At 44.4% G+C, this 15,300-nt stretch overlaps 1 protein-coding gene across 2 annotated transcripts in view; it reads left to right on the top strand.

Annotated features, from left to right (window-relative positions):
• Positions 1-15,300, top strand: part of Ncald (neurocalcin delta) — a 250,376-nt gene that overhangs the window by 78,543 nt on the left and 156,533 nt on the right. The window lies entirely within an intron of this gene.

The following is a 15,300-nucleotide window of genomic DNA, read 5'->3' as shown; positions in this document are numbered from 1 at the left end:
GGATGGAGCTCGCCTGCAGGGATACAGTGTGCAGCGCCTCGCCCACCAGGATGCAGAAGCTAGAACAGACAGGTCCACATGCTAAGGACTACCAACAGAACACTACATTCAATGAAATGTGTTCTAAAATCTAAAGGAAAAATCCTAGTCATATTAACAGATGCACAAAGTCATTTGACAAAATTCAACAACCGTTCAGGATAAAGACTCAGAACACTGAGAGGGTAAGTATCTGAAGTCACCATGGGAAATCTGCAAGCTCCTGCCGCTAACATGATGCTTGGTGAGGAGAGACTGAATCCTTCCTCCTCCTGTGATCAGGAACACAATAACAATGCCCCTCTTGCAACTCCATCCAGGGTAGCACAGAAATCTGACATGGTGCAGGGAAGCAAGAAGAGGCAATAAGATCATGTAGGGCAGAAAGGGCGGAATGAAATCCCTTTCTACTTACAGAGGCCATGGGGGCCTACTGGCCAAATCCAATGGTATCTACCAAAAAAAAAACCAAACAAACCAACAAATAAACAAAACTATATGCTGGTGATGTATGCATGAACACTGAAGTTAAATATTCAACTTCACTTATAACCACTTTGGGACACGTGGAATATTTGCCTTGTTATTAAAAGAGGGGAAGGAACATATGGAATACTTACATATATAATATTTTTATAAAGATTTTAATGCAAAAAATTACAAAATTCCAATTAAAAAATCAAAGGATATTTAAGTAAGTGGAGAAACATACTATGCTCTTCACATGTTGGAAGACATAAAATAGCAACCATGTCAGTTCTCCCCAAATTTATATCCAATCCCAGTCTTTCATGTACTTTTTATTATTTTTAAGAATCTCATAAAGAGCTTGGATGATGTAAACAATATTTTTCTAATATTTAAGTTAAAATTAGAATGTCTAAAGCAATGTTTCAAAAGAATAAAGTAAACCTGATTTTAAGACTTATCTAGAGTAATCAGTTACAGTAGTTAGTGCTGCACAGCTCTGCAGGGGGTAGACACATTGACAACAGAGCAGCTCAGAAGACCTGAAGGCGTCAGGAATAAGTACCAGCCAAGTGCTTTGTGGCCAGTGTGGCAAAGCAATTCAGTGAAGAAACCATCTCTCAAACAAGTAGTGCTGGGGGAGCTGGATATCCATAGGTAGAAACAGATTGTCGGTTGGTGAGATGGTTCCGTAAGTAAAGCTGTCTGCCCCCGAGGCTGAGGACCTGAGTGTTATCTCCAGGACCCATGTTCTGAAAGGAGGGCATTGACTCTCCTACGTCGTCTTCTGACGTCCACTCATGTGCTGTGTTTCACACACACACACACACACACACACACACACACTCTCTCACACATGTGCACACACACTCTCTCAAACACACGCATGCACACACAGTGCAGTTTAAAAGATTGATAAACAAAGACTTAAATATCAAACAAAAACAAAAGCTTCAAAACCCAACACTTTACAGCATTCCGTGTTGATCTTCAGTTTGAATATAACACAAAACTTTCAGGAGAAAACCTTCAAGACTCATGGGCTGCTGAATATGTCCTTAAATATGACCCACAAAAGAAAAAAAAGATCTGACTGCATCCAAATTAAGATGTGGGACTGGAAGATGAGGAGACGGGAGAATCAGCTGACCGTGAACCTGACGAGAGAGCCTCTGGACTGTGCAGCGGACTCGACACTCAGCAGGTACTTATGAAACCAAGGAGCCCGCGGGGAATGGCAGGAGACTGGAGACACTTCGGTGCACAGAATTCGGTGGTAATAAGCGCACTCTTCCATACTGGGGAATGAAATGAAGACCGCGGTAAGTCAGCACTACACGCCCGTCGGAACAACCGAAACAAGCAAGAGTAACAATGCCAAATACTGGCAAGGACGTGACACTCCAAGCAGTCTTCCATCCTTACCGGGTCATCTGGAAAACACTGTGACTGTTTCTCAAATGGAAGCATATACTTACCATATGACCCGGAAGTCACTGCCTGGAGCATTTACCCTAAATAAATAGAAACAGACACATATAAAATATTGTACATAATTGTTCTTAGCAGCTTTTGTAAAAGCCCCAAATTCAAAACAAACACAGTGTTCTATGTCGGTAAATGGCTAAGCAGCCTGTGACACTTTCACTCTGTGGAATATTACTCAGGTGGGAAAAGGAATAAACTGTTGATATATGCAACAACTTGGATGAATTTCAAAAACACTGCTGAATGTATGTTAAAAACACAGTATCACACACTGCGTGGCTGTATTCATTAAGATTCTATTTGTGACAAAGTTACAAAGAGAGAAGCTAGAGATGTCTCCAGGAATGGGTGGAACTCTAAAATGGTGGAGCGTGAGGTTCTGGGCTTTTGTGGGCCCTTCTGTCTCTTGGTTACATAGATGGTCACAAGAACATATGTACCTGTGACAAAGGCATGTCGAGCTATGAGAATTCACAGCGTATGAGTTTGCCTAAGCAAAGCACTGTTCAGTTTTGCTGTTCTTGGGCTTATTTATTTAAGTTGTCGTTTATAATCAGGTGATTCTATTTCATTTACTGTGTTTCTAACGTCCACCCGCCAGGATGTCGCATACAGTTATCCCCTGTTGTCTAGTATTTCACCAGATAAATATGGCATTGTTTTGTTCTGTTGATGGATATTGTTGTTGAGTCTAGCTTCTTACTATTTCGCGTAAAGGTGTTAAAATACATACCATGTATATGTAATGCAAATATGCAGAAGCTCATCCTGTGGTATCAGTCTGTTTGTACTCCTATAACAAATTGTCCAAGACTGGGTAATTTATAAATAACAAGATGAATTCCCCACAGTCTGGAGACCAGGAAGTACAAGGCAAAGGTGCTGGAAGGTTCAGCGTCTGGCCATGGCACCTTTGCTTCCACAGGGCATCCTTGCAGCATCCTTAGGAGGGGACGGACGCCGGGTCCAACGGCAGAGGGGTAGACAGGCAGAAGGCCAGGAGGGCTCATGTGCGAAGCCTTTTTACAAGGCTGCTAGACCACAGCCCTTAATGGTGCTCCACTGGGAACTGAGCTTCGACCCGAATCGTGGAGGGACACACATCAGGCAGGCCACAGCACTGGACGAGGTTGGTAGAAGCTGACTTGTTCAGAAGGGTAAGTGAACACCCAATTCTGTAGGATGAAATTGCTTCTGTGCTGTTATCAATTTACACCCACATTTAAGTGTAATTTGCATTTCCATGATGACACACACAGAGTTGCTCAGTTTTTCATCTGTCCATCCACCATGCCTGCCTTTCTCCTCCGTGGCATGCGTGTTAGGTCTGTTACTTGCTTTGATATCATGTTGGGTTTTTTTTAATGACTGATTTATAGCACCTCTTTATATAATTTGAATGCTGGTTTGGGCCTGTCTGTTTTTTTTTTTTTTTTTAACTTTCAAAATATTACATTTATTTTGGAGGTGCTGTGGGTGGGGCTCATGCACCTGCCACACACAGCACACATGTGGAGGTTAGAGGACAATTTTCTGGAGCTGATGCTCTCCTTCCTGGGGACCAAGGCAGACCCCCAGCCTTGGTGGCAAGTGACTTTATCTGCTGAGCCATCTCACAAGCCCCTCCTTTTAAAATTCCTTGTCACACCTTAACATTACCTTTGCAAATATGGCAAGCTTTCTTTGTATTGTTAGGACTTATATGCATTGAAAACTCCTTACCCACTTTTGAGGTCAGAAAAAAAATGTTATTTTTTTTTTTTATCTCCCTCTAAACATTTAAGCCTTTTTGCTTTTCACAGCTAAACCCTTAATCCCCCTGGAATCAATCTTTGGGATGGTTTCTTCTTGGCCGGGTAAGTCATTTCAACTTTCCTGGGAGCTCAGATAGCTTTTAATAGCTCAGTGATGAGAAAACCAAGGAAGAACCCTCCTCGGCGACAAGATCTGGGAAGAGGGCTGCCTGGCTCCCCTCGGACACCCTGGAGAGAAATTGTATTGAAATAAAACATGTAACCTTTGCTTCAGCAAAGGGAGGCTTGCTTTAGTTAAAAAGAAAAAAGAAAGAAAGAAAAGAAACAAAAGGAAGAAGGAAAGAGAGAGAGAGAAAGGAAGGAAGAGAAGGAGGAGGGTGGGACAGAGTACTCCGCCACCATTTGAACTGTAGATCAAGTCATTTAAATAACCTACTTGTTGAGAAAGAAAGTAGTCATTTGCTGTTTTACTTTTTGAAGTCCAGGTCTCATGTAGCCCAGGCTGGCCTTGAATTTAGCTTTGTCGCTGAGGATTACCCAGAACCCCTGATCTTCAACTACTGGGATTACAGGTGTGTACTGCCAGCCTGGTTTAAAAAGTTGGGAAAGGATCCACACATTCCTACTCAACGATGAAAGTAGCATGTGAAAGGTGTGTGTGTGTGTGTGTGTGTGTGTGTGTGTGTGTGTGTGTGTGTGTGTGTAGAATTCAGAGCACAGACCCGGCTTCAGACAGGTAGTGCCTAGTATTGTAGCTGTCGCTGACTGGGAGGTCAGGAGACCTGACTGCACGTCTTGAATTCTCACTATTTCACTATCAAAGTGGCTGTGAAAAGTTCTTGGCTGTGGGCTATGTCCTGTGGGCTATAACAAGAACCTTTTAGAATGGCTTATGCAAACAGAGCTCACCCAGTCTCAAATGACAGCCCAGGGGCAGGCAGGGCAAGCCAGTGTGGTGGCTCCTTTTGCTTTAAGTCTTGCACTGTGTGGCTTTTGCCTTGTACCCTCCATTCACAACCCTTCCGTTCACACGTCCAAAACCCACGCTGGCTCACTCACCCCTCCTCCTCAGCTAAAAGTTCCTCCTTCAACAAAATTAGGGTTCTGGAGGGAGAGAGGTAGACTGAACACTGGGGAGGCAGCCGGCAGCATCTGTCATGGTCTCCGCTTCCAGCACTGATGTCTGCCCACTCTGGCAGAGCTGTCTGGACGACAAAATGAAAGACAGAAAGCAGGGGAATGTCACACACCAGAGATGCAGTTCCTAACCGCGGTGGAGTTCTGAGTCATTTCCTCGGAGAGTAGAGCCTGTGCTGATAGAAAATTCTAGTAGACGAAGGCCTGGGAAATCCAGCACTCATGCGGCCTTGCTCTTTCTGGTTTGGGCCGCTGACAAGCCAAGGGCGTGTTTCTGTGGACACACGTGCTTCGCTATCAACCTTCAGCTCATCATCGAGCCTTGTTGTGGTAGAAATGTCGGGGTTCTTTTCCACACTGTCCCCTCCCCTTCCCCCTTCAAAGAACCCCGAATGCTTCCCATGTCATTTCTGTTCAACCTGACCCCAGCCTCACCTCTTGGGGTAAGCCTAGGTGAGCTGAAGTCATTTTGTGTGTTACACTTCACAAAACAGTGACGGACAGGTTTAGCCTTGAGTGACACTGGGATGTTTTGGTAGGGCGGATGAGGCTAATATCCTCTCAGGTGACTGAAATAAGAGCTATGACCTGAGAATAAAGCCAAGCTGGAGAAAAGAGCCGTGCCAAGAGAGCTGCCGGGGTCAAACAGGAGAGCAAATTTCTGTTTTCCATGACTCCTGTTGGATTTTGTTTTTCCAGCTGAATGTACCAAAATATTTCCTTGTTTTGGTTTTATGTAAGTGAATTTGACTTGTGCTCTTCCTTGCCTAGATATAATTCCCAAATGACAATTCCTGTACTTTCATTATTTTAAATCAATTCTGTGTTTTGATAATATATTGTTTCAAATATCTGTATGTATGTACAACTGATACATTTTGAAAGTGACGGTCCTTGCTATAGCTGAGTGCACATGCCCCCTAAGCATCACATTGCCTGGGTAGCATCTGTCCAACACACTTGAGACCATAAAACACTGGGCACTGCTGTTTGAGGGGATTGTGCCTGTGACACGCACCCTGAGTACTTTAAACCTAAGGCCAGGGAGGCCGAGCTGCGATGGTTCTCATAGGTGTGTTTCCTGCTTCCTGTTTGCAAAGAAGACATGAAAGTAACTTAAGTTTCCCTGCTGCTGCCAAGCGTTCTGGTAACACGGTCGGTCGCTGGCTGTGAGTGGTCCCAGCTGGTAACACGGTCGCTGACTGTGAGTGGTCCCAGTTGCAGAGCTGTGGCCTGCTGATGAGAAAACCTGCCTGGAGAGAACAGCTTTGAGGCCCGATGTGCTGGGACTGCGCAATGTGAGTTCTTCCTAAGCTCTCGAGAGGCCTGGATTTTAGACTGTGCAAATTCTTATTTAAAACACGCAGATGTTTATGCTGGTTGGATGGCTGAGTCTTCACGTTTGCGTTCGGTAAACAGAGGGCACTGGCTGATGTCTGTTCCCAAAGCTTTGTCCTAGGATGCCCATTGCCATGGTTAACATGAGCAGTTTCTCCTGCACTAAAGGCAAAGCTGAGCGTTTGTTCCAGTTTTCCGAGAAGAAAAGAAAAATCTGTTATCTTCTATGCAATTGACTAGATGGGAGCCTTAAGTGTCCACTTATGAAAACAAGGCAAGTCAAAGAACAAAACAGGGAATTTAGTAGTGGAGTAGAAGACAGGCTAGTGCTTCCCAGAGAAAGACGAGTTCATCCAACCATTTGTATCTCACAACTCTGTTAATTTGCTGTGGGAATTTGCATCTACTGTACTATGCTGGGATGTTTCGGCTGAGAATCTCTTGCAGTGCAGTGAGGGCCACGCTGCAATCCAAGTTTCCTGCTGAGATAGGAGCAATGTCACTTTGCTGATCTGTTGACGTGAGTCTCAAAAGCTGTCTCATTGAGTATGTAGGAAATCGACTCTTCAGGAAAGGAACTCCACTCCTATATGAGTTTCTTGGAAAATGTTCAAAGTAAGCTAATGGACCCAGATGAGAGCCAGCCACGATTTGGAGGCAAGCCAGTATGGCGTAGGCGTTGGCAATATTGTGTCTTTATGTGTGTGTGTGTGTGTGTGTGTTTGTGTGTGTGTGTGTGTATGTGTGTGCGTGTGTGCATGCTGATGTCACAGCATGACTATTAATCTCACGTGTTCTTGGCCAAACAGCTTTGTGTGAGGAGAAAATGGCAAATATTAAAATAATTAAGGGCAATACAAAAACTGTTAAAAAGCAAGAAAGTTGGTCTTAGAGGGAAGGACACCAAGTTTTGTGAAATGTGCTTCTAGCTCCTCTTAGGTCTCTTTCACATTAGTGTTGTCTTAGCCTCACAGCTCATTACCCTCATCTGGGCGAGCTGAGAAAGTGAAAGTAAAACTCTGTTCCAGACTCACTAGGCTGAGTCTTTTAAGGAAGCCTATAGGACAGTGCTGAAGTCGTGTTCGAATTTAATGGCTTTCCCCCTGCTGAGCACTGGAGCTGAGTCTCAACCCATTGTGTTTCTCCCGGAGGCTGAAACAAAACTATGCATTTAAACCCATTCAACACAGGCAGCCGGAAGAGTTCTTTCTTCTTGTGACATGTGAACTGCTTAAGCATGTCATAACACTAGACATGACAATCTTTCTGACATCAGTTTAAACCATCGCAGAAAACGTGTGTTCTCTAAAGGCAACAGCAGAATACATGTGAAGGTCAACAGGGGAACCCCTCTCCTTAACATGGGAACATAGGGAAGAGTCGCAATAGCACTATTGGCTTCTAGGGTTCCGTCTTTGCTCTTTGTGACAGGGTCTCACTATGTAGTCCTGAGCGGCTTTGATCAGAGTCCTGCCTCAGCCTCCTAGGGCCTAGGGTTATGCCTGGCTAGGCTTCTGGTTGCTCTTGCTCCACCCCCAGCATCCCCATCCCCTTGTGCCTGCAGTCTCAGAAGATTCTGTAGTATGGATCTCTTCTGGAGTGAACCTAAAGAATGTTCAGCTTCATCTCTGGTTGATGTGGGAAGGTCCCAGAATCCCAGGTTCACAAAAGTAGGTAGCGTCACCCAAAAACTAGTTAGGTGAGAGATTGACAAGCTCTCTGAGTTGTCAATAAAACAAAAAAGTAAAAAAGCCACTCTTGGATTGACAGTTCTTGGCCAGAGACAGCAGGAGACAATCTGGGGGAAAGTGGCTCTTCAGTGCAGGTTTAGACCTCTCGTCTGGGCTTTTCCAAAAGAACGGTAAGTCAGCAAATCCCCTGAATTTTGTGGATTATGGGGAATTTTGTACAAGAAATCCAGACACGAGGAAGAATTGAATAGTGGTAGATCGTAACAGCAGCAGGAAGGAAGGCAGTGTGTAAAGAAATTACTCTACATTATGCAGAGAGTGAGTCTAAATTGGAGGTCTCCATTTGGGTCCTTCCCATGGGAGAAGACTGTAGGAGTCAGAGGGGGTGGAGGACACCAGGAGAACACAGCCCACTGAATCAGCTCACTCACAGGGCCTGCAGGAGTCTGCACCAGATCCTCTGCATGTATGTGTGGCTGTTAGTTCGGTGTCTTGTGGGATTCCTTACAACGGAAGTGGGGGTCTCTCTGACTCTTTTCCCTGCTCTTGGGGGTCTTTTCCTCCGAGTCCGTTGCCTCTCTACCTTGACAGGAGGGGTTCTGCCTTGACTTTGTTCTGCCTTCTGTCTTGTTGTGTCCTGTTTGGCAGTCTTCTTTTGGAGGCCTGCTCTTTTCTGAAGAGGAAATGGAGGGGGAGTAGATGTGGGTCAAAGGGGAGGGGGGCTGGGAGCAGTAGAGGGAGGGGAACTGTGGCAGGATGTATTTTTAGATGAGAGAAGAATCTATTTTCAATAAAAAATTAAAAATTAAAAAAAAAACTAGAGTGAATGTTCTGATAGTGAACTTTTAGCTCCTTTTGCAAGGACTATTTTTTCTGGACCCCGAGAAATTGCTACTTTTCCCCAAGTCTCCCCACGTCACCAGCTTTTCCACTTGTTATGTTATGAAGAATTACGTTTTTTTCTGCAGTATGTTTTTCTTTTCTTCTGTTTTCATTAATGACCACTTCCCTCACTCTCTTAAAACAAGGAAGGAAAACCTTAGGGATGTATTGTTTTCTGCACAGTAAGCCACCAGTGATTTTAAGGTGTGCCATCAAATAACAGCTTTTAGGCTGAGAGCTCGCTACATATTATTTTCAATGTCCCATAAATGCCCCTCTATCACAGAACACCTATTTTTTCAACTGACTAACCATCATTCTGGAATAATAATGGAGAGAGGCTGTCTTTGAGACACACAGCACAGGATGCCAAATGTTCAGAGGACAATTCAAGTTTGAGCCTGGATGTTGACAAACACTCGCATAGAGACGAACGTTGATCATCCACATAATTGAGTCTCGGTCAGCCATTTTCCGCCCATCATGCCTTCAATCCCAGAACAGCTAATGCATTCAGTAAGAAACAAACACAAACCTGCCTTTCCATCAGAACACACAGAAAGCATAGCATAAGGGCAGCTAATGTCCTAGCAATTTTGTAAACAGGACCTCCCGGTGCTCTTCAGAGGCAGGGGCATGTGCCTGGAGCAGACAAATGGTCATTTCAGTAATAGTCGACCCACAAACTTGAGACCTCAAGAAGAATGAATGGTGTGCCACCCATCTGATAGCAGTTCATGTCCTTAGAAGTGTATTTTATGTATCTGTTCAATAAGCACTGGTTGAGCCATCACTGTGTGTCAGGCACTGTGCCAGATGTTGGGGACCAGGAAGGTAGGATTTCTGCCCCCCATTTAGTAGAGTAGGGCTTTATTTTGGCCCTTGGATCTCTCCCCAAAGGCCCATGAAATGTAGACTCAGTTCCCACAGGACTGTTGAGAGTTGATGCTGTTTCAAGAGGTGGATATAGCCAGAAGAAGTTATGTCACTGAGGGCACTAGCCCCCATCTCTTCTTGATTTCTAGATTCCAAGAGGCAAACAGCTTCCTCCACTGTCCACTCCTGCCAGGTTGGACTGTCTTCTCATGGCCGAAAGGTGATGAGCTCAGCTGACCCCTCTGAAACAGTGAGACAAAAGCAAACCTTTGTCGTCTGTTGATTTCTCTCAGGTGTTTACCACCATGACGCAAAGCCAACATGGATAACTTGGGGGAGGTGATAACCAATTTATCACACAGAAGTATTTCACAAATGTGTTGAGTGGTGCAGTGTGGAGAGGGGGTAGTGACAGAGAACTATGAGCCTGTAAACTTCTGATGTCACCCTTAGCTTCACTGGGAGTAAGGGTGAACCATGAGAATTCTGAAAATGTTTGCAAAGACCTGAGATAGAAGGATAGAAGGAGTACAAAGCTTTACAGAACTGAGCTGTGACCAGTGTTGCTGTGAGGCCATGATAAATAAAGGGATAAGGAGAGAATGAGGGAGTTAAAAAGCATGAATTGTCTATAACAAGGAGCATGGTCTATTATTTCCTCACCTTGGTGTGAAAAAAAAAGGAACTCACACTTGTCCAACAATTCTGTCCTTTGTGAGAATTCATCTCTTTATTATTCATTCATTCATCCAGCCAAGAAACTGAGGCAAAATTCCCTGATAGCATAGATATTAAATTCTAGTGGAATGGGCAGACGATACACCAATAAATAAATGTATGGGTTCCATGGTGTTTTTATTTAGGAATTTGTGGTATAAGTGGTGTTTAGATAAAATTTATATATATATATGCAATATTATCTTGGAGTATGGTGACTCCTCTATTGAGTAAGCTGAAGGTTTATATCCTAGCTGCCATGAGATGGTGCTCTGGACTGCTGTTCATAGCACGAGTCAAAGACTGCAGAGAACTCCCAGAGAGACAAGTAAAAGAGGGAACATGAAAGTTATACTATTTGTCCCTGATTCTGTGGACTGAACAGGGCCACTGTTCTCCTTGTGCCTGGCCACTTCTCTCTGGGGGTGCGGGGGGGGGGGGGGCGGGGAGGCGCACGAGGACAGTGTAAGTCTCTGTGGGAAAACAAATCAGCCTGTGCGGCCTGAACAGGAACTGAGAGAACACTACAGAGCCATCCTGCTTCTTTTCTTTTCTTTTCTTTTTTTTTTTAAATTGGCCATTCTTGGCATGGATTCTCCCATGAAGTCTGGTTACTGTGTTGTAACTTGACTTTTTTTTTAATTTAATGCCGAATGCTGTTTATTGAATGAGGGAGGAGGTCTTAAATACAGGCTTACAGTGCAATGGGAAAACGCTGGAGGGCAGAAGTTAGCTACCGATGTTTTACAATCTTGCATCTAAGCTGTTAATGCCCATTATGCAGGATACACGGACAAGGAACTTCCCTTAAGCATTCAGGAGGGTGGAACCTGGGAGGCAATTAGCATAGGGAGGATATCAAGGTCAAGGTCAGCAAGCAAGGCAACAGTTGCCCAAAACAGGGGCCAGGACCCTACAGGTCCCCCTTTTACTAAAAAATGAGCTTCTGACTTAGGTTGCGTGGGATGTCAGCAGGTCACCTTACCTATCATGGAGATGCCTGCCCAGGCCACACAGGTGCTCTGTCTTAGGTTGGTGAGCGCCCCCCAGGTATTACCCATCTCTGCATATGGACAGAGTAGAGCTTATTAGATATTTAATGTATTTCATAGGCTTTCCACATTTTTCATCTCTAGGCAAGATTTGTGTCTCATAGTCAGCGGACACATCCAAGGAGAATTATTTCATTCCCATATTCTCTGAAGCTGTTATTTGATGGTATACCTTAAAATTATCTATGACTCACCACTCAGAGAACAATGCATCCCTGGAGCCCTGTTTGAGCCCTGATTCTGGTGACACACAGGAACTTAAATAAGGGATCAATTCTCATTCTATAGGTTTGCATTTGGGCCTACCTTCGCTGCTTACAGAGTTCCTCATGACACTTGAGCCTGCTGACACAGGCCTGTAATCCCACCTATCCAGGAGGCTGAGGCAGGAGGATTGCAAGCCCAAGGCTTGCTTGACCACAGAAAATATTCCCTCATGGCAATGCATATATAGAGACATGGGAAGTAGATGGAATTAGGCCAGGGCACCTATGGGGTCACTGGCTAGTCTGCGTTGCGAAAGTCAGGTTGGATCTGAGTGGTTCATTCTATCAAAGGGAGGCCTAAGGACAAGGCCTTTGGGTCTTCAGGAACATCGGGCTTTCAGACTTTCAGAGGGTAGGAGTCAAAGTGGCTGTTTCTGTAGTGGTCACTGTCTCGGTCCTGGCTAACTGACAAACCTCAGGAATCTACCTGTCTCGACCTCTTCGGCATAAGGATTGCATGTGTGTGCCACTGTGTCCAGGTTTTTAAATGTGTGTTCTGGGGAACACACGTTTAAAATCAAGTCCTCAGGCTTCATGCCAAATACTTTACCAATTAAGCCATCTCCCCAAGTGTCTTAGTTAGGGTTTTATTGCCCAGAAGAGACACCATGACCACGGCAGCTCTTATAAAGGAAAACATTTAAATGAGGCTGGCTGACATTTTCAGAGGTTTAGTCCGTTCACATCATGGCAGGAAGCATGGCAGCACACAGGCAGACATGGTGCTGGAGAAGGAGCTAAGAGTTCTATATCCTGATCCACAGGCAGCAGAAGGAAACTGTGCCACACTGGCCAAACTTGAGCTTCTTAGACAGCGACATTCTTCCTCCAACAAAGCCACACCTACTCCAACACCTACTCCATCAAGGCCATACCTCCTAATAGTGCCATTCCCTTGTGACCAAGCATTCAAACACATGAGTCTATGGAGCCATTCCTATTCAAAGCACCACACCAAGTGTCTCTGTGTGTGCCTCTTTGTGGTTTCTTTCATATGAATACCAGATATCACTGATGAGGTCTCCACTTTTGTAACCTAATGATTTTCTCCTAATCTCATCACCATGGGGCCAAGATTTCAACATAGGACTTTGGTAATTCTGAATCAATTTAACAATTCCATTTCAGGAGATTTCCTGAGCATGTAGGCTGCTGAGTAGCATTCCAGGGGCAGTAGAACATGGCCTCAGTCATGACAACTATCTCTAGCCATTGTCAAATGTCTCCTGGGAAGGACAACCACCCTCAGCTAAGAATAACTGCTTTAGCTGTCATAATCAGTGACTCAGTTGATGAATTTTAACTTTGTGTCACAGTTACATGGCAAATGTGTCTGTTCAACTAGTAACGTTTTTACAGTCCTTACAGCACAGTAAAAATAATATCATGAAACTAGAATTGGAAAACTAGATAACTGGGGATTTGCACAGCCAGGTGTGAAATCCTAAGACAGTAATGCACTTTTCAGGGGGCCATGTACATACTCGAGAGTCTTATTTTATTTGCTATCATCTTATAATTTTAACCTCAGAGTTTAAAACTTACACGGTGCTTCAATTGTCTTTTAAAAGACATGCTTAGGAGATTTTCAATGCCACGGAAGGCTCTGACTCCACTTGTCACATTTGAATAACATGTGCAAACACCTTTAATGAGGTCAGTTCTGGATGTATCAGAAGCTAGAAACAACACAGGGGGAAGAGGCCACTCGTGTCTTCTGGAGCCCATACGTGGCCTTTTCTGTGAGTTATTGTAACGGTGTTTGATATTGTATGGTTGAATCAAAACTTCTGGAAATGGAAACACTGTGTTCTCTCTGTCACTGTGAAGCTTTGAACTGGTCTTCAAAATCACTTTACTCACTCATGACTAGATCTCCTTTAGAGGTATTTCACCATGCCATAGAGTTCGGAGAAGACTTCTTCAGAATGTGTATGTTTACACAGACATATGGCTAATTTATGACACCATAAAGAAAACGGTTCCTTAAAATCCCCTTTTTCTGCCATTCTCTCCCACCTCAGAGTGTCACGTGCTTCCCATGAAGTCAGACTCTTTGTAAAATGGACCTGTCTTCTACATTGCTGTCCTGTTTAAGGCTGTTTAAGGATCTCTCTCCTAGAAAGTATTGAATGCTCTGGGCTAGTGCTTCTTAAATGCTCTGTGGAAAGGATGTGCTTTTCTGTGCCGGACCAGCATTCAGGCCCTCATGAAATCCAACAAACAACTTCCGTAGTAACCAAAATAGTCTGTAGCTGTTGGTTGACAGGAGTCCACTTGATCACACCCTTGGATATCACATCAACATCTGTTGGCTGTCCCGCAGCTTCCATGATGAGTGGTGATGAGCTTGTCATCTTGGGGTCTGATGAAGCTGGCCACAGGCCATGTCTGAAGTAGCACCACCCTCCTCAGAATCAGAATAACAATTTTACACTGGAGAATCCTAGCATTCCTCTACTATTTTCCCATTTTCTGCATCATATCCATCTTTGGTTCTTATATTAGTTACTTTTCTGTTGCTGTGATAAAACATCATGACCAAGGAAACTAATTAAAAATAAGTATTTGGCTAGGCTTACCATTCCAGAGGGTTAGATTCCATGATGGCTGTGGTAGTTTGGATGAGAATGGCCCCCATAATTGGACCCCATGTGGCCCCCAGGCTCATGTATTTGAGTGGTTGGTCCCCAGTTGGTGGAACTGTTTAGAAAAGATTAGGAAGTGTGGCCTTGTTTGAAGAGGTGTGTCGGTGGGGTTAGGATTTGAGATTTCAAAAACTCACGCCATTCTGACTTGGTTCTCTCTGCCTCATGCTTGTAGATTGAGATGTGAGCTCTCAGCTACTGCTCCAGCACCATGTCACCATGCTGCCTGCCTGTCACCATGATCCTTGCCATGGACTCTAACCCTCTGTGACCCTGAGCCCCAAGTTAAATGCTTTCTTTTGTATGTTGCCTTGGTCATGATGTTTTATCATAGCTATCGAAAGGTAACTAACATAGGCATGATGGCAGGAGCAGCGGAGAACTCACATCTTGAACAGCAAGCAGGAGCCAGAGGGCACAGTTGGAATGACATGAGTCTTTTGAAACCTCAGTCTGCACCTTCTCCAACAAGGTCACACCTCCTAATCCTTCCCAAACAGTTCCACCAGCCAGGGACTAAGTTTTCAAACATATGAGCTTAGCAGGACATTCTCATTCCAACCAGCACATTCCTGATCTGTGCTGGGAAGAGTAAGCATTCCTGGGGCTAGGATAGTCTAGGACCCTATAAGAAAGGAGGCTGGAACAAATTTGTGAAGAAAGAAGGACCACAAGCCTTTTCTAAAAACACTGAGTTTGCTAGCAGGTCACAGGTGGGAAGGGAGGAAAGAGATGAACTGCCACCCTGTGATGGGTGTCTGTTCAATTCTAAGACCTGTAGAGGTACTTTAGGGATCTGAGTGTATGTGCACGTGGATTAATTCCTTGTCCTTTTTGAGGAAGGACCTGCATCTTTCTCACACATTTCCGGTCTTCACACTTTCTATGTCCCTGATTGTGTTTTTCCTTTGTTGTATCCTAGAGTCAATAATTAATTATGGACC

This window comes from Peromyscus californicus, unplaced genomic scaffold, assembly GCF_007827085.1.
Source record: "Peromyscus californicus insignis strain IS unplaced genomic scaffold, ASM782708v3 Scaffold_20__1_contigs__length_68692818, whole genome shotgun sequence".
NCBI lineage: Eukaryota > Metazoa > Chordata > Mammalia > Rodentia > Cricetidae > Peromyscus > Peromyscus californicus.
The sequence above is the reverse complement of the archived record's forward strand: the minus strand, read 5'-3'. Positions and strand labels throughout refer to the sequence as shown.